This window comes from Lissotriton helveticus, chromosome 5_1 (genome assembly GCF_964261635.1).
Source record: "Lissotriton helveticus chromosome 5_1, aLisHel1.1, whole genome shotgun sequence".
NCBI lineage: Eukaryota > Metazoa > Chordata > Amphibia > Caudata > Salamandridae > Lissotriton > Lissotriton helveticus.
In genome coordinates, this window is record NC_136065.1 from 1,524,441,818 (window position 1) to 1,524,460,496 (window position 18,679).

Here is an 18,679-nt window from a genome sequence, read left to right on the forward strand (position 1 = left end):
GGAGGATTTTTTGAAATTTAAGGACCTACCACTTCGGGAACTATATTTAGACATCATCGAGAAACCATTTGATAGGGCCCTTTATTTCAAATTTAGAACAGGAACTCTCCCTTTGCATGCCTTTACATCCCGGTGGAAATCGCCAGCCCAAACTACAGAGTACTGCCTAGCGTGTACATCTAGACCAGAGACAGTGGCGCATTTTCTGTTTGAATGCCGGGAGTATGCCCTACCGAGGAAAAAATGGCTCAAGCATCTGTGCCGCCTGTTGGGGACCAGGCGCCATGAGGAGGCACTACGCATATTAATGTCAGACTGTCGCACCTTGTATGTTTGCACTCTTTCCAAATTTTTATCATGGGCATGGTCCATTAGAAGCAAAAGGCTAAAAGCAATTGTTTAATCTCTTTTTAACTATCTATTTATGAAATGCTTCTTTTAAATGAAATCGAAATTTTTAATATTGTCTTCAACTAAATTGTTGTATTTTCCTTCCCCTATTTTTCAAATGAATTTATGCATTTTATTGTGAAGCTTTTATGATAACTTTTATCGAAATAAAACCTTTTTGACTTGACTTGACTAAGAACTAACTGGTAGGGAGCATGTACGTGTTGTACAACATGCATATGTATTCTTTGGACGGTTTGTGCTCCTGTTCACCAAGCTTGGCCACAAGTCGGCGAACAACGCATCAAACACCCACCCACGCTACTGCAGCACTCCTAAGGGTAGGCTTTGCAAGCGTGACAAAGGAGGTCATGTCAAACACAAAGGCACGAACACGTGTGCGACGGTGAGACAAGTTTTCACGTGAAAGGGACTCAAAAATGTAGAAAGCCTTCCCTATTAACAAACGGGGAAAACTGGGATCGTGCAAACAAAATAAGCTGATGGCACATGTGGTAGAAATCGAGGGAGCCAGCATCTGCTTTACTGTATTTACATCAGCCTGTTTTAAAAGGGTTTTCCTTTGATGTCTCCCCCCCACCCCCCTCTAAAATGGTCTCAGCCCAGACTCTGGGTGGACTTACGTCCACCAACAAACTTGCCTTATTTTCTACCTTAGTACAGTGCTCAATGCAATGTGCATCTTACAGGGATCTCTAGAGTGTCGCTATGCCTAGAATGGTCTCTTATGGGGAGGGAAAGAAATCCCGTCCTTTTCTCCTGAAAGGCTTATGGCACCCCAACCTCCTCCCCTGTTTATTTTCTTGTTGATCCCATGAGGAGGTAGGGCAGCTGCTGGAGCCACAGATCCTTTGCAGATTGCCAGGGTTGTGACCCCGAGGCCCCCTTTCCTCTCCGCCCTGAGAACTGAATTGGCTTGCCTGTTAACCCCTGCACTGTGCCCCACTCCAGACTATATGCAACCAACCTCGGTAATCCTCAGAATGAACAATCACTGTCGTAGTAGTAAAGCAGTGCAGTGGCACACAAATGAAAACACGGCCCTGAGGGCCCTCTTCGGCGGGTGCATGCTGGCTTTCTAAATTCTTCCTATGCCCCACACATGCCCTTTTCGTCGAGGTAGCCTGCCCCTGCCCAGCCCATCCCCCACCCTCCAGCTCTTCCAGGGCCTTTATTGCATTGCCAAATATGCCAAACATTGCAAAATTGCTGCATTATATCAGAACGCGTGCGGACGGTTTCGAGGATTTCTAACCCTCAAAGGCAGCAGGGAATCGATGGGTTTTTAATGAGCTGCTGCGTGCCTATTAAGCTCTCGGCCGGGGAAAGGTTGCTTTGTTCATTGAAGCCAGCGGACTGCATGCAGGTGTGTTAATAGAGATAGCGATTCAATCTTTGAATATTATGTGACAGGCACGGTTGCAATCATGTGCAGGCCTCGAGTGGGAACCTAACATTTCATGTCTTTTTGGATATACCAACTTAGGCCAAGAGCTCTGCCTGTTCCTCATGCTGTTCACACTCGCCAGCGTCTCGCAGGAGATCTGCAATGCTTGACTGCAATTTTCTTTGCTCACAAGGCAACTCTATAGCAGCCTAGCTCATCTGAGGGTGCATGGTTTCCTATTTTTCAGTATCTTGCACAGTCTTCAGTTTTCCAGTGAACCAGTTCCAAATTTCAGCTTGCTCTTCACTACAGTGCCACCTGTTGCTCGCACTCTTGTTTATACAAATCCAGTGAAGGCAGATGGAGTAAGAGTGAGAGGGAGACAGAGGGAGCTAGAGGGAGTAATACAGAGAGAGAGGGAGACAAAGGGAGTAAGACAGCGAGAGAGGGAGACAGAGGGAGCTAGAGGGAGTAAGACAGAGAGAGGGAGCTAGACAGAGAGAGGGGGCTAGAGGGAGTAAGACAGAGAGAGAGGGAGCTAGAGGGAGCAAGACATAGAGAGAGGGAGCTAGAGGAAGTAAGACATAGAGAGAGGGAGCTAGAGGGAGTGAAACAGAGAGAGGGAGCTAGAGAGAGCAAGACAGAGAGAGAGGGAGATAAAGGGAGTAAGACAGAGAGAGAGAGGGAGCTAGAGGGAGTAAGCCAGAGGGAGAGAGAGCTAGAGTGAGAAGGACAGAGAGAGAGGGAGCTAGAGGGAGTAAGACAGAGAGAGGGAGACAGAGGGAGCTAGAGGAAGTAAGACAGAGAGAGAGGGAGCTAGACAGAGAGAGGGAGCTAGAGGGAGTAAGATAGAGAGAGAGGGAGCTAGAGGGAATAGGAGAGAGAGGGAGCTAGAGGGAGCAAGACAGAGAGAGAGGGAGCTAGAGGGAGTAAGACAGAGAGAGAGGGAGCTAGAGGGAGTAAGACACAGAGAGAGGGAGACAGAGGGAGCTAGAGGGAGTAAGACAGAGAGAGAGAGGGAGCTAGACAGAGAGAGGGAGCTAGAGGGAGGAAGACAGAGAGAGGGAGCTATAGGGAGCTAGACAGAGAGAGGGAGCTAGAGGAAGTAAGACAGAGAGAGAGGGAGCTAGAGGGAGCTAGACAGAGAGAGGGAGCTAGAGGGAGTAAGACAGAGAGAGAGGGAGACAGAGGGAGCTAGAGGGAGCAAGACAGAGAGAGGGAGCTAGACAGAGAGAGGGAGCTAGAGGGAGTAAGATAGAGAGAGAGGTAGCTAGAGGGAGGAAGACAGAGAGAGAGGGAGCTAGAGGGAGTAAGAGAGAGAGAGAGGGAGCTAGAGGGATGAAGACAGAGAGAGAGGGAGCTAGAGGGAGTAAGACAGAGAGAGAGGGAGCTAGAGGGAGTAAGACAGAGAGAGAGGGAGGCAGAGGGAGCTAGAGGGAGCAAGAGAGAGGGAGCTAGAAGGAGCTAGACAGAGAGAGGGAGCTAGAGGGAGTAAGACAGAGAGAGAGGGAGCTAGAGAGAGTAAGACAGAGAGAGAGGGAGAGAGAGGGAGCTAGAGGGAGTAAGACAGAGAGAGAGGGAGCTAGAAGGAGTAAGAGAGGGAGAGAGGGCGCTAGAGGGAGCAAGACAGAGAGAGGGAGCTAGAGGGAGTAAGACAGAGGGAGAGGGAGCTAGAGGGAGTAAGACAGAGAGAGAGAGGGAGCTAGAGGGAGTAAGACAGAGAGAGAGGGAGACAGAGGGAGCTAGAGGGAGTAAGACAGAGAGAGGGAGCTAGAGTGAGCTAGACAGAGAGAGGGAGCTAGAGGGAGTAAGACAGTACCTAGCGCCGTACATTTCCGACAGAGGTGGTCCATGCGGTAAGTCGTGAGGAGGTGACACCATGAGTTACCCGCACCGGGTGACACCAACCCCAGTGACGTCACTGCATGAGTGTATGCTTCAAGGGCTGATTAAGTTTCCATAGGACCATATGATGAGTTAATATGAAGTCACTAATTTTGATTGTCCTAGTCTGTTAAGCCGCATATTTCCCCATTGGAGTAACCTGGGATGTATAAGCATCACAGGTTTCTGAAATATTCATACACTCAAGATCATCATCCATCAAAAGCACGTCTTTTTTCAATGCTTTCACAGCAAAAAAATGGATTTACTTTCTTCGACTCAGCAAGGAATATCTATCAGAAAACAGGGAGCACTCGTGGGGTATTCATCATTGTCACAAAGTAAATGAGAATGTGATGTATCGGTCTTACAGACTTCCAGCCAAATTGCATGAACTTTTAGAAAACCAAGAACTTTTACCGAATAGAAATCCAAAGATGGTGCTAGGAATAGTTCAACATATGAGAAACAATGAAGGGCCAGCTGATTTGGAGGTTCAGCTCATAATGGCTCCCAATTAGAGAACGCGTGGCTTTTAAAACACTTTGCGTTGGCCACCGTATCCTGCAAGGAGAAGGACCCTCTTTCCTCCACAACCTGCTGGCACCATACCACCCAGCTCGCCAATTAAGACCTAGCGGGACAGGGAGGGTGGTGGTGCCTAAGTTCAGGAGAGTCAGAATGGGAGGCCATTCCTTCAGGGTCTTAGCGGCTCAACATTGGAACAAACTGCCTCTGGAACTCCGGCTTGAGTTCAAGTTCCGCAAAAAGCTGAAAACATTCCTGTTCCCCAAACAGCAAGGCTAGGCTCAGCTAGGGCATGCTCAGTGGCCACATTCAGCAGTAGTTCACTCACCACAGAGCAGTCCGCAGCGCGGGGACACACTAGACAGTGTAACCAGGCACTTTATAAGCGTATATAACATAACATAACATAGCATAACAATTCTAATATTTTTCCCTTGCTGGTTGTATTTTAAGAAACTTAGAATTTTTCATGTTCTTTTTCTCTTGGTGAGAGTTTTGCTAGTCCTGGTAATTACTTTCAGCACTTTCAACACAGCTACATTCAAACCACCCTAACTAACCCTGCTAGAATTTCCAAAATGTAGTCTTTGTTCACAAAGGGCCAAGTCAAAAGGCCGGATCTCTATATTTCAGAGGTCCCGGAGCTGTGGCAAAACAGATGTCAGTGTACCCTTCCTGTGCAAATGCGTAACTGTTTTATTATGGATGTTTTTAATTTTAAATTAACGGTTCAGCAACACTACGTTATCTTTTTATTTCATTTCTGTTTTCATCCATGAAAAATGACTACTACGGAAGATTCTGTAGCCCAGAAGGGTAGAGGAGGCATAATAAGCAGTAGAAGAATTGATCACAAAACCCCAAACAACACTTTATGGAGAAAAAAAGAAAATTGCTGGACTGGATTTCTTATTTGCTTGGCAATATGTTTTATGCTGGACCAACATGCCGAGACCAGTTTTCACAATGCCTGCACTAGGATTCATAACCAAAGATTACTTTGATTATATTTGGTATGTTCTGAACTGATGAAATTCAACTCCCATAATGCACTGTGTCAGGATACTTTGAACGGTACAAAAGGGGGTGGTGATGGACGGAGCATCTGAACCATTCAAACACTCACACCCAGTCAAAAGATCTGGGTATGAGCCATCACCGTTCTTTAGCACACTCTGCCACCCCAGTTCAGACATGGCCATATGCAAATCAGTCTGACCCTGTGCCTCATGGGAACAGTCCAGCCCGAACTGCCAAGCCATGCCTTCCCTGAACCGGAAACAAGCTTCCGAGGACTGGTTTCTGGCATTCCAGCCGTCTTCAGCCCGGCTTGCTTGAATCCAGTGGCAAAGTGAACAAGGGACTCACGTCTGAGCATACCCTGCCATACTTATGGGGGCCAAAGCAGTACAAAAGGGGGTGGTGATGGACGGAGCATCTGAACCAATCAAACACTCACACCCAGTCAAAAAATCTGGGTATGATCCATCACCGTTCTTTAGCCCACTCTGCCACCCCAGTACAGACATGGCCATATGCAAATCAGTCTGACCCTGTGCCTCATGGGAACAGTCCAGCCCGAACTGCCAAGCCATGCCTTCCCTGGACCGGAAACAAGCTTCTGAGGACCGGTTTCCGGCATTCCAGCCGTCTTCAGCCCGGCTTGCTTGAATCCAGTGGCAAAGAGAACAAGGGACTCACGTCTGAGCATACCCTGCCACACTTATGGGGGCCAAAGCGGTACAAAAGTGAGAGGTGATGGACGGAGCATCTGAACTAATCAAACACTCACACCCAGTCAAAAGATCTGGGTATGATCCATCACCGTTCTTTAGCCCACTCTGACACCCCAGTTCAGACATGGCCATATGCAAATCAGTCTGACCCTGTGCCTCATGGGAACAGTCCAGCCCGAACTGCCAAGCCATGCCTTCCCTGAACCGGAAACAAGCTTCCGAGGACTGGTTTCTGGCATTCCAGCCGTCTTCAGCCCGGCTTGCTTGAATCCAGTGGCAAAGTGAACAAGGGACTCACGTCTGAGCATACCCTGCCATACTTATGGGGGCCAAAGCGGTACAAAAGGGGGTGGTGATGGACGGAGCATCTGAACCAATCAAACACTCACACCCAGTCAAAAAATCTGGGTCTGATCCATCACCGTTCTTTAGCCCACTCTGACACCCCAGTTCAGACATGGCCATATGCAAATCAGTCTGACCCTGTGCCTCATGGGAACAGTCCAGCCCGAACTGCCAAGCCATGCCTTCCCTGGACCGGAAACAAGCTTCTGAGGACCGGTTTCCGGCATTCCAGCCGTCTTCAGCCCGGCTTGCTTGAATCCAGTGGCAAAGAGAACAAGGGACTCACGTCTGAGCATACCCTGCCACACTTATGGGGGCCAAAGCGGTACAAAAGTGAGAGGTGATGGACGGAGCATCTGAACTAATCAAACACTCACACCCAGTCAAAAGATCTGGGTATGATCCATCACCGTTCTTTAGCCCACTCTGACACCCCAGTTCAGACATGGCCATATGCAAATCAGTCTGACCCTGTGCCTCATGGGAACAGTCCAGCCCGAACTGCCAAGCCATGCCTTCCCTGGACCGGAAACAAGCTTCCGAGGACCGGTTTCTGGCATTCCAGCCGTCTTCAGCCCGGCTTGCTTGAATCCAGTGGCAAAGTGAACAAGGGACTCACGTCTGAGCATATCCTGACACACTTATGGGGGCCAAAGCGGTACAAAAGGGGGTGGTGATGGACGGAGCATCTGAACCAATCAAACACTCACACCCAGTCAAAAGATCTGGGTATGATCCATCACCGTTCTTTAGCCCACTCTGCCACCCCAGTTCAGACATGATCATATGCAAATCAGTCTGACCCTGTGCCTCATGGGAACAGTCCAGCCCAAACTGCCAAACCATGCCTTCCCTGGACCGGAAACAAGCTTCCGAGGACCGGTTTCTGGCATTCCAGCCGTCTTCAGCCCGGCTTGCTTGAATCCAGTGGCAAAGTGAACAAGGGACTCATGTCTGAGCATACCCTGCCACACTTATGGGGGCCAAAGCGGTACAAAAGGGGGTGGTGATGGACGGAGCATCTGAACCAATTAAACACTCACACCCAGTCAAAAGATCTGGGTATGATCCATCACCGTTCTTTAGCCCACTCTGCCACCCCAGTACAGACATGGCCATATGCAAATCAGTCTGACCCTGTGCCTCATGGGAACAGTCCAGCCCGAACTGCCAAGCCATGCCTTCCCTGGACCGAAAACAAGCTTCCGAGGACTGGTTTCTGGCATTCCAGCCGTCTTCAGCCCGGCTTGCTTGAATCCAGTGGCAAAGTGAACAAGGGACTCACGTCTGAACATACCCTGACACACTTATGGGGGCCAAAGCGGTACAAAAGGGGGTGGTGATGGACGGAGCATCTGAACCAATCAAACACTCACACCCAGTCAAAAGATCTGGGTATGATCCATCACCGTTCTTTAGCCCACTCTGCCAACCCAGTTCTGACATGGCCATATGCAAATCAGTCTGACCCTGTGCCTCATGGAAACAGTCCAGCCCGAACTGCCAAGCCATGCCTTCCCTGGACTGGAAACAAGCTTCTGAGGACCGGTTTCTGGCATTCCAGCCGTCTTCAGCCCGGCCTGCTTGAATCCAGTGGCAAAGTGAACAAGGGACTCACGTCTGAGCATACCCTGCCACGCTTATGGGGACCAAAGCGGTACGAAAGGGGGTGGTGATGGACGGAGCATCTGAACCAATCAAACACTCAAACCCAGTCAAAAGATCTGGGTATGATCCATCACCGTTCTTTAGCCCACTCTGCCACCCCAGTACAGACATGGCCATATGCAAATCAGTCTGACCCTGTGCCTCATGGGAACAGTCCAGCCCGAACTGCCAAGCCATGCCTTCCCTGGACCGGAAACAAGCTTCCGAGGACCGGTTTCTGGCATTCCATCCGTCTTCAGCCGGGCTTGCTTGAATCCAGTGGCAAGGTGAGCAAGGGACTCACGTCTGAGCATACCCTGCCACACTTATGGGGGCCAAAGCGGTACAAAAGGGGGTGGTGATGGACGGAGCATCTGAACCAATCACACACTCACACCCAGTCAAAAGATCTGGGTATGATCCATCACCGTTCTTTAGCCCACTCTGCCACCCCAATTCAGACATGGCCATATGCAAATCCGTCTGACCCTGTGCCTCATGGGAGCAGTCCAGCCCGAACTGCTGTTATCTTGTGTTACTAAAGCATGGCTGCGGGGCAGATTCTATGCTTTTGTTTAAGAATTCATGTTAATCGCAGCTTGTTAAGGGCGCTAAAATTAACATGAATACTTAAGCAACAGCATACAATCTGCCCAGCATCTGCTCTTTAAAACCAAAAGTGTACAGCAAGGGCCCACAGCCGCAAGAGACAGACTTGCCTGAGGAGGTTCTCATCAAGGTGGTCTCTTCCGCTGCTGTCCACCATCAGCAACCAGGAAATTCCCGTTTTCGTGCTGCACACCTTTTAAATGCAGCGGCGCAAACACTTTCATGGGAAGTGCTTTGTGTGTGTGTGGGCTCCAGGCAACCACCTTCAAGGAAACAGTGGTCATGACTGCCTTAAAGGCACAGTACAAGTTTCTTTTCATTTTCTATTCTGTTACGTGTGTTCCAATGCAGTGTATTGGCTAATAATGCCTCACTATTACATTGCAGTTTGTTCAGTTCAATAAAGAGAGTATGGGTGTCTCTTTGCTTTCCTGATTTTTTCCTATAAATGCATGTAAGAGGATTAAAACAGATATGTTTATTCATACATATGCAATTTATGAAATAATTGTCAAGTCTTGTTTAAAGATGCATTTTTTCTTAATTCAGGAAAAATTATCTATCTATGTATCTATCAATGTATCTATATCTATATACATATAGATATAGATATAGATACATTGATATATATATATAGAGAGATATAGATACATATCTATTTTAAGTGTACTCCAGGGCAGGAATATTCACTGCTTTATGACTATTGAGGATCCCCCTGGAAGAGAACCATAAAAATTAAAGGTGGCTATCGGTGGTATTCTGTTGCGCTCTGCCCTGACAGCATAGAGAGTGCAGGTACCAGCTGGGAAGTTTGGGGAATCCCTTATTAGTGACTATAGGTTAATGATTTGTCCTTGTTCTTTGCTGACATTAGGAGGAAAAGAGTTACGGCATTGCGCCAGGTTCTATGTGGACTTGCGTGTTAGGTTATGCTCAAGCCAGGCTTTGATGGATCTTTGATAGGGATTGGGAGCAATTCCGTTTAATTAGTTCTAGATGACCAGTTGAATTATTTTGAATATCTCCCTTATATACTTTGGGTGTGGCCTGAGGTAAAGCCTGGAGGATGGTAAGTAAAGGCAAGGGTGAAAGAGGGTCTGGATGCTGCACTGTGAGTCTTTTCGTGGCAAAAGCTTGATCGAAGGCTGCAATCCCTAATCCACCTGCGAAAGGGTGCATGACACTTGTTGAGACTTCATTAACAACCACAGGGGCTGTCCATAAACCCCGAACCTGGGACAATCAGTTACTACACCAAACAATAGGTTCAGGGAGAGAGAAAGCACATCTAAAACTATGCGTAGTCTATCTAAGAAAAAAGGTGAAAAAAATATCAAAGGAAATATAATAGCAGAAAATGATTAAAGAAGCCCTGAGAACCGTGTTACCAGTATCAAAAGGGATATTATTTATTATATATAATACACAAAACCATTAAAAACAACTACGCTCAAGACAAACAATGCTGGTGTACATGGGAAAAACATATAACAAAAACCAGACATGTGGCAAACACAGCTATTACATGATAAAGAAGGAACAACATAAACATAAATGTAGTGTCCTTAATGAATTTGGGCCACAAATTCATCTTTTTTCTTAGATAGACCACGCATAGTTTTAGATGTGCTTTCTCTCTCCCTGAACCTATTGTTTGATGTAGTAACTTGTTGAGACTGCAGCATCCAGTCTGATGTCCTCTCTGGGCCTTGTTTGAAGCGCAAAGCAACATTGGGAGCGCTCATCTTTCTAGGGGCATTGGTGATATATATGGGTTGCCTTGGGGGTTTGGTTCTTTGCCTAACAGTCTTGGGTAGCGTGTGCCGGTGAGTTTTCAACTGTAAATCCTTGAAGTCAATGTAGCCAGTACAATCAAATGGGGTACTAATGACCTTAGTAGTTGTGGCAAAAGAAAGGCAATGGGGAGGCAAGAGGACAGCCTTTGTTCCTCTGGTCCATAACACTGGGAGTAATTGGTAATTATGTGAAATGTAAGTAAGTTTGAAGAAGAAGAACAGTAAATTGCAGTTTACCCGAGTATTTACCGTTACACCCACTGCTGATTTATCACTATTTCTCACTGTTTGGGGTGCTTCATCTCTGGTCCTCTTTCTTCCAGATCCAGCATAAGTCGGATCAGCACCAGATCAGCAAGAGCCTGTTTGCAGCAAGAGTGGCGAGATGGTAACAATATCTGGCTATGGTATATTTAATGGCTTACAGGTCAGAAAAACCAGAACCAAGTAGTTGGCGATGCACAGTCAGCAAACAGTCAGCAGACAGCAAGCAATTGGACTCCAAAGATGCTTCACTTGGTGTGCTCCTCCAGCCCCTGTCACCCTTGAGACATGTAAGCTGCACCGGAATCCACCCTTCGCTATCAGAGCGTAGCGACTAAACTCAACCCACTGTGACCCGTGACCCTTGGCCACAACTCTCAGATTTTCTGACGCCCTCACTCAACTCTCAGTTTACCCCTAACCTCTGTCACCACTAATGCCTGCACAAACCCACTCGCAGGACCCCACCCCAGTGACCTTCTTTCACCAGGTAACCTCTTCTACGTGGGGCGGTGATCAAGCTGCCGGTAATTTGGGCACTTTGGTAGGCCATGCGGGAGGCAAAGGGCGAGTGGGTGAGAGATGGTTAAAAGCGAGGTGTGGGGTCCATGAGGGCCATGCCCGGTCCTAAATCAAGTCTGAGTTCAGGGGCCAGCAGAGAAAAGAAAGCTGGGCATGATCACGTCCTGGTCCCTTCAGAAGGCTCTGATGCACTAAGCATGAGTAATTCTGCCGGCACCGTAATGTCTCCCGCCCCAGGTCCCCACTACTTCTTATGTGAGTCTGCTGTGAGGCACAGAACCGCACACCCACTGCCACTCTTGGTCTGCACGTACATGGATAAAAATTGCCCTGCAAGCAGCGCCCTTAGACTTCATCTGGCGTCAACCTCTCCTATCTCTACCTTACCCATCGAAACCACTAACCAGGGAGAACCTTCTAATTTTTGGAGATAGGTTGGTTCTCATTTTTTACACCAGCAAGTTACCTGTCTGTAAAAATGAGGGGAATTAAGAATAATGCAACATCAATTTTTCTTTCAATACTTCAAAATTGCCTCAATTGCAATGCACCAGTTCTCGTTCTCTAGAGACTTGAAAATGTATGACCAGCGCTGCACAAAAGTGTTTCCATTCAGATTTAATTACCTTTGCAAATCATTCAACAGCTGATAGCCCTGGTTTATCCAGTGATCGTTTCTATTGACTCTTGGCACACCCCAGCGGCAGTACGATTGCTGACCAAGGTCCTTTCCAATAAAGTATATATTCCAGTATATGGCAACAGATAGCCAAACCTTTGTCAAAGGTCAAGTAGATTTGGAGTTAACCCAAACTTTTTCACTGGCTAATCCTATATTAGCATCGAAGCAAGATAAGCTGATTTGTTTATTTAAATATCTAAAAATGCTGCCATTGCAATTAGGATCAGATTTTTTTCCAGTAAGTTAATCGCGTCCATATTCATTCTCTGTTTGATGCACTAGCAGTTTAAGTGCAAACTAAGCATGAAACGTGTACTGAATCCAAAATGCAGTTCGCGTTCAGTGCAAAGATCATCCTGTTTGAACATTGTCTGCTATCTCATTCCAAACAACATTAACTTTTCGTGAACTAAGGTGTAAGCTTGCTTGTTCAATAGTCCCTAACCCAGATCCAGAGCATTATTAAGCTGACAGCAGTAAACAGCCTTATTGATCTGCCACAAATGGCCAGAGGTACACGCTATAATGCAAAAAATGCCCTTAATACTAGCGTTGATGATAAATGATAGTAAACATTTTTAAATTTACCCTCGTTTCTAAAATCCTTGCAATGGAGCTGACCGATAGCACAAATATTTTTCCTGATAGTAGGAAAAACGTATTTTACGAAAAAAAAATTATGTGCATGTGTGAAAGGAGCATGATTCACAAAATAAATTTAAAGTATAGTTTGAATGTATGTGTCATAAATGAGTTTAAGTGGCTGTAATCTTTAAATTTGTTAAAGAAATCTGCGCCCCCTCCAAATAGTTCAAATGTTAAAAGAATGACATGAGACATGCTTGAGTACACCAGCTAGGAATAGTGGGGCATATTCACAAGAGTTTATCTCAAAATTATCCCCACTTTAACGCATCAAAAGTGGTGATAGAATTAACACCCCATTCACAAGCTGGTACAAACTGCAGACATCGCCAGAATTCCCGCGATAACATCCCCAAAACCTAACACCACGGCAGACACCACCAACCAACGCTAATGAGATGCACAGTAGGCGTTCCCGTGCAGAAACACACAAATAAACAGCAACACCACATTCACAACGAACTGACAGTTCCGCAAAGTGAACCGAAAACACGCAATAAGCGCGCTAGCCAGAAGTTTTTAACACCGGCCTTAAGCAGGTGTAAAGACAGACGACTATCTGCAGTACGCAATGGAGCCCCGCACACAGCCACACCCGAAGAACGAACAACGCCATGAAGCTACTCATCATGCAGCTCGGAGCCCCAACAGGGCCAAAACACCCACCATCCCCAGGACCGCCACCATTCCCAGGACCCGGACCACCACAGAGGCAGTGCAGAGTAAGACAGCGGACCTTCTGAAAACGCACCAAAGTCAAAGTCAAAAAGTACTTTATTCGGTTAAAAGATAATAACCATAAAAGTTCACAACATGATTTACAATTTACACAGGGAAATTTTTTAAAAGAACCATTTCATTATATTTCATTAAAATCAATTGTTTTCCGCAATTTAAGAACGAGTTTAAAAAAAACTAAAACTACATCAACAGTTAAAACAGTGTCCATTCTCTGAAGTTCTAAAAATGCTGGGCGGCATCTATTTAGATTCATTTCTTTAAGAATTGGGATAAGGAATTTTCTACGAGGTAAAATATAAAATTTACAGAAAAATACGATGTGAATATCAGATTGGGACGATAAATCATCACATGGACACATAGGCAAATTTTGAGACCATGAATTCATTACTGGGAAGGACAAGAGTCTAAAAACAATATTTAGTCTAAAACGGGTCAAGAGAAATCGTTCATAGTTAGACATCGGTAGCGTTAAATACGGCTGTATCTTATCACCAGTTATTACTAGGAGATGCGAGGTAACAGTCTTTATTTTCATTTCATCTCGCCTTCTCCTCTCCTCTAGGTATTCCATGCATTGCTTACTCAACACTTTCCTAGATATGTGAACCATAGTGAGTGGATCGTCATAATATTGTTGGCAACCAATTTCAACGAGGAAACGTTTTACGTACTCTAGCTACTCGAACCTACTCACATTTTCCAACTTTAACATATCCTGGAGCATAGCCCGGTTCATAGCACATTCATTCGTTGCCACACCCTGTGCCACAAAAGGATGGGGTGTGTTCTAATTATGTCCGATATATGAGGTTGTCCTAGCTCAATGTGGCAGATATAAGTTGCCACACTTTGTGGTACTGCTAGCACATCCCTCATAAACTTGTTTTTAGCTTTTGGGATTGAGTTTATGTTTGCATATCCCCATAGGCCGAGCCATACAAAGCTACCGATCTACACGTGGCATTATATATAGTTAAAATTTCTCTTATCGGCTTTTTACCCAACTTTTTAATAAAATTCTTTAAGGCCATTATTATTTTTAAGAACAAGAGCGTTCTGGCCTTGACTGCACTTGTCCAACCCCCCGATTCATGGAACAAAATGCCAAAAGATAAGGGAAAGAAGCGGTATTTTCCAAGGGAATATTTTTTATATACATTCTTCTCATTTGCTTTCCAGTTCTTTTACCAAAGTTCATGGAGAAGGTTTTACTACAATTTATTTTCAGGTCCAAACTCATCATGAACTTTTCAAAGGCTATTATCAACTTTTGGAGGGCCAAGGGGGACCAAGCCATCAGGACTGCATCATCTGCATACAAGAGTGCAGGGATAGGCCTCTGGCCAACCCTAGGCACATCCCTGCACCCCTGAAGCAGACGATGCTCAAGTCCATTAATGTAAACCAGAAATAAGAAGGGAGCCAGGACACACCCCTGGCGTACTCCTCTTTCAACACCAAAATTTCTGGTACATTCGCCCCCCTTTCCATAGCGAACCGAAGCCGTAGCTCCCGCATATAACTCTCTTAGAAAGCAAATGATTGAGGGTTCCACACCCAAATCTTATAAAATTTTCCACAATTTCGCATGCGACATACAATTGAATGCTGACGTAAGGTCAACAAACGTAAGATACAAGCGTTCGCCCTTTACCCTTATGTATTTTTTTCGGACAATCATCAAATTTAGACATTGTTCTATTGTCCCTATGCCCTTCTGAAATCCAAACTGTAGATCACTCATTAGAGTGAGATTGGTCTATAGCAGGCACAATCTTGCCTATCTCCCTTCTTGTATATCGGTACAATGACCGAAGTAAACCAAGACGGGTTCAGCCCCCTTGCTAGTGCTGCGTTAAAAAGTTGTACTAGCATAGGGGCCCATATCTCACAGTTGGCTTTATATAGATCTGCTGGGATCCCGTCAGGACCTGCGGCCTTGCCTCCTTTAGTTGCTTTCAGGCCCGACATAACTTCCTCCAATGTTACCACCAGTTTCTCAACCCTTGGCACTGTATTATCCATTTAAGTTGGGCCTATTATAGGACTGTCATCTTGGTACCTATAAAGGTTAGAAAAATGTTTCACCCAGTCCTCCTCAGCAATAGCAATCTCTATTCGTGCCTTGCAGTTGTCATAAAGAAGAGGGGCATTTACGGCCCTCCAAAAAGCAGATGCATCATTTGACTGTGATGCTGCGCATAACGCTTCAAGGGCTTCCTTCTTTATAACATCTTTCCTTTTCTTTAGGGCCTCATTATATATTTTCCTAAGGGCTCTTATTTGTAGGGGATCTCTAACGTGCTATGAATAGCATGTTTCAAGTCAGTTAGTGCCCTTGTACATGCTTTATCAAACCTACTTTTATTACCCTTACCTTATTTTTTGCCTCCACCCACAAGCAGTTTCTGATTTTGGAAGCTATAATGTTGAAATGCTTTATAATCTGTTCATTGTTAGACTGCTCATTCAAGCATATTGCAAAGCTGTCCGAGCAGGCATTCAACAATTTTTCTAGGAGCGTTTCTGGAACCACCTTTCCCCAATTTAGGGTATACCCATTTTGACTCCCGAGGACTACATCTGGAACTATACATGGAGGGTGGATGTCATCATGTTGCTCCAGAAATGGGTTTTCAACCTCCATTATTTGGGGCAGATGGTCACTTAAAGGTACCTCCATAATCTTTAGCCCCTTGATATTATGACTATAGCTTTTTGAAGAAATAATAAAATCAATTGTGGTTAGAGCTCCTCTTCCTATAAACGTGAGGGCAAAAGAGCTTGGTTTTTGGGCAATTTCATTAGCATAACCCATATTGTACATAAACAGTATTTCATTTAAACTATCCCCCAACAAAGAGTGATCAAAGTAGGCGTTAAGTTGATGTCCTGTTCTAGCATTAGGCCACAGATGCCCTGTTTGCCCTTTTTACAGAGTGGACAATTAAAATCCCCCCCATACGATTGTTACTTCCCTGTCCTTTTTATCAATTTCATGTTGTATATCTTCCCTCAGCATTGTTAAAGTGCTGAGGGTTTCGTTTTTAGGGATATTATTATAAAAGTTTATCAAGACCAAGTTAATTCCCTTATTATTTAACCTGATAACTTGATAATAACTGGATTTACACATAAAATGTGCCTGCTCATACTTAAGCCGGTTTGAAAGGAACGTAATTAAACCACCCTTTGCTCTCCCACATTGCCCCCCAATGGCCGGAGTAAAAAAGGTTCTATACCCATTTAGGAATACTGGATCAGTGGTCCAGGTTTCTTGTAGAGCCAGAATGTCTGATCCATTTATGACGCTTTCCCATGTTGGGTTACTAATTTTCTGCCTCAATCCTGCCACATTCCAGAATAAAAATGTACAGGATTTTTTATTCTCTTTTACTGGGCGGTCACCCACTGGTACATTACTCAGATCCCTGCGTCCTATCGAGTGGCATACTATTCTGTGCTTCCCCACTTCTTTTAAGTCATGGTTACTGGATATCATGCAGCCTTCCTCCTCATTGTGACCATAAATCACAGTGGGTACAGTGGCAGTGGCTGGTTGAGTAATGTTTTCGTTGCCCTCCCGTGCCTCCTGATCTCTTCTATTCTCCTTAAGTTCGTCACTATCCTCCCCTAATCCTGATATATTGATGGGAGAAATACCCTGTTTTTGTCAATCCACATAATCAAGACCCGAGAATACATCAAATTGATTGTGGACAGGAATGTTATAAACGCATGCATCTATGCCTCTGTTATCCCACAAATAATTATTCCTAAAATTAAGACTAGGGGTTAGTGGATAATGCTGTCTAGAATAGAAGTTGGGTAATCTCTGAGTTTGGAAGGAAAGATTCTAAGTATATCCTAAGTGATTGGAACCAGACCTTTTAGTAAACTGTCTTTCTGGTTCATGAATTTTAGCATATTGGGCTGAAATGTACGGATAGAAGTAGCTAAGATAGTGTGTAGAAATAGAATCACTACTTCTTGACTCATACCAATCCCCAATATGCCTGACAGCTCTGTGATCTTTAAAGTTTATAATGATCACATCCCCTTTCTTGTCTTTTGGTCGAGAGCCCACCCATATTGACCGCCTAACATTTAAAATTTCCCCATTAATATGGGCAGGCAAGGGTCTGTTGTTACGTAACCAATAAATTACTTTATTTCTTAAGGCTCCATCACCTTCCTTAGTGACTTTAGGAAGCTCAGGGACACCCGCCATAACAATCACATAAGGCGCAGCTTCAGGCGGTAAATCTACTATTCTACGTATTTGCCAGTTTATATTATCCGAGTTCCTGGCCCCATTTTCCTTTATAGCCTTACTTTGCGGGAGTTCTACCTTATCTTTTGTATTCAAATTATTCCCCCCGATCGGCGTCTGGTCATTCGCTTTAATTGTGGGTTGGGCTATAATTTCTGGATTCTTCTTTGGAGGAAAGAGAGTCTGCACCTTTTTGGGGGGGACACTGGATGGTTTTTCCCCGCCAGGGCAAACTTTTATAGGGAGGCTAGAATGCACTGGGACTTGATCTGCTTGTGGCAACGTTTTCCTGGGCTTTACTATAGTGTTGACATTAGTCAGCCCCTTCGTCAAATCTGACAGTAGGTTTGTATTTTGTTCTACTTGTTTATCAATTAAGTCTAGGTTTGTGTTGATCATCCTAGTCTTTTCTAAGAGGGGGTGCATAAATGTTTTTATCAGAGTTTCAATTTTTTACAGCAGGCCATCCTCCCCAGAATGGCGATTTGTTGTAAATAAGGGGGACTTATTGGGAGTCAGTAAGTCAACCGCATTCAGCGATGTTGAGGTCAACGCCTTCTTTTGTATTTTAGCTTCCCTGGTTTTTAAGGGTCCACCCCCTCTTTTTTTAGTTTTCACCTTAAGTGGAGTAATCTCACTGGTATTAAAAGGGGATGGAGATGGAGTAGAACATCTCGGGGAATTTGATAGACCTTCGTCATCAATACTATTAAATGAGCCTAAGATGGACGAATCGAGAATGGTGGGCGAACACAATAGGGGAACATCAATGTTAGAATTAGAAAACGTTTGTACTCTACCCTCCATATCTCCAGGATTCACCAGCCCACTATGTCCCCCTGCATGGTTTGTAGAATTTGGCTACGTCATGGTCCCTATTTGCCCCAAGGATGATTGTTTTCCAATCATTGGGTTAGGAGCAGGTACCCTCTTTGGTTCAACTACATCTACTCTTTTCTTGCAATACTTCCCCCCCGTCCCACATGTGCTTTTCTATATTTTCTCACCGATTTAGAAGCTGACGGAGTATGCCCAAGAACTTTAGTAACAATCTCAGGCCGGTCTTGATGTCTCTCAGCATGCACTTGTGCTGCAATCGTCATGACCTTCCTTACTCCGATTTCAAGTTTAGTAGGCGTAACTTTATCCACCACTATGAGGGGGGTGTCTTCTTGTGCCATATTAGGACTCCCTCGACCTAGTGAT

General features: G+C 45.2%; 1 long non-coding RNA gene across 1 annotated transcript in view; it reads left to right on the forward strand.

The window, feature by feature from the left end:
* Positions 1 to 13,395, forward strand: part of LOC144755527 (uncharacterized) — a 28,176-nt gene extending 14,781 nt beyond the window's left edge. Inside the window, exon 3 of the long non-coding RNA XR_013594923.1 lies at positions 10,667 to 13,395. This is a non-coding gene — a long non-coding RNA (uncharacterized LOC144755527). The remainder of the gene's footprint in view (positions 1 to 10,666) is intronic.
* Positions 13,396 to 18,679: the final 5,284 nt, after the last annotated feature.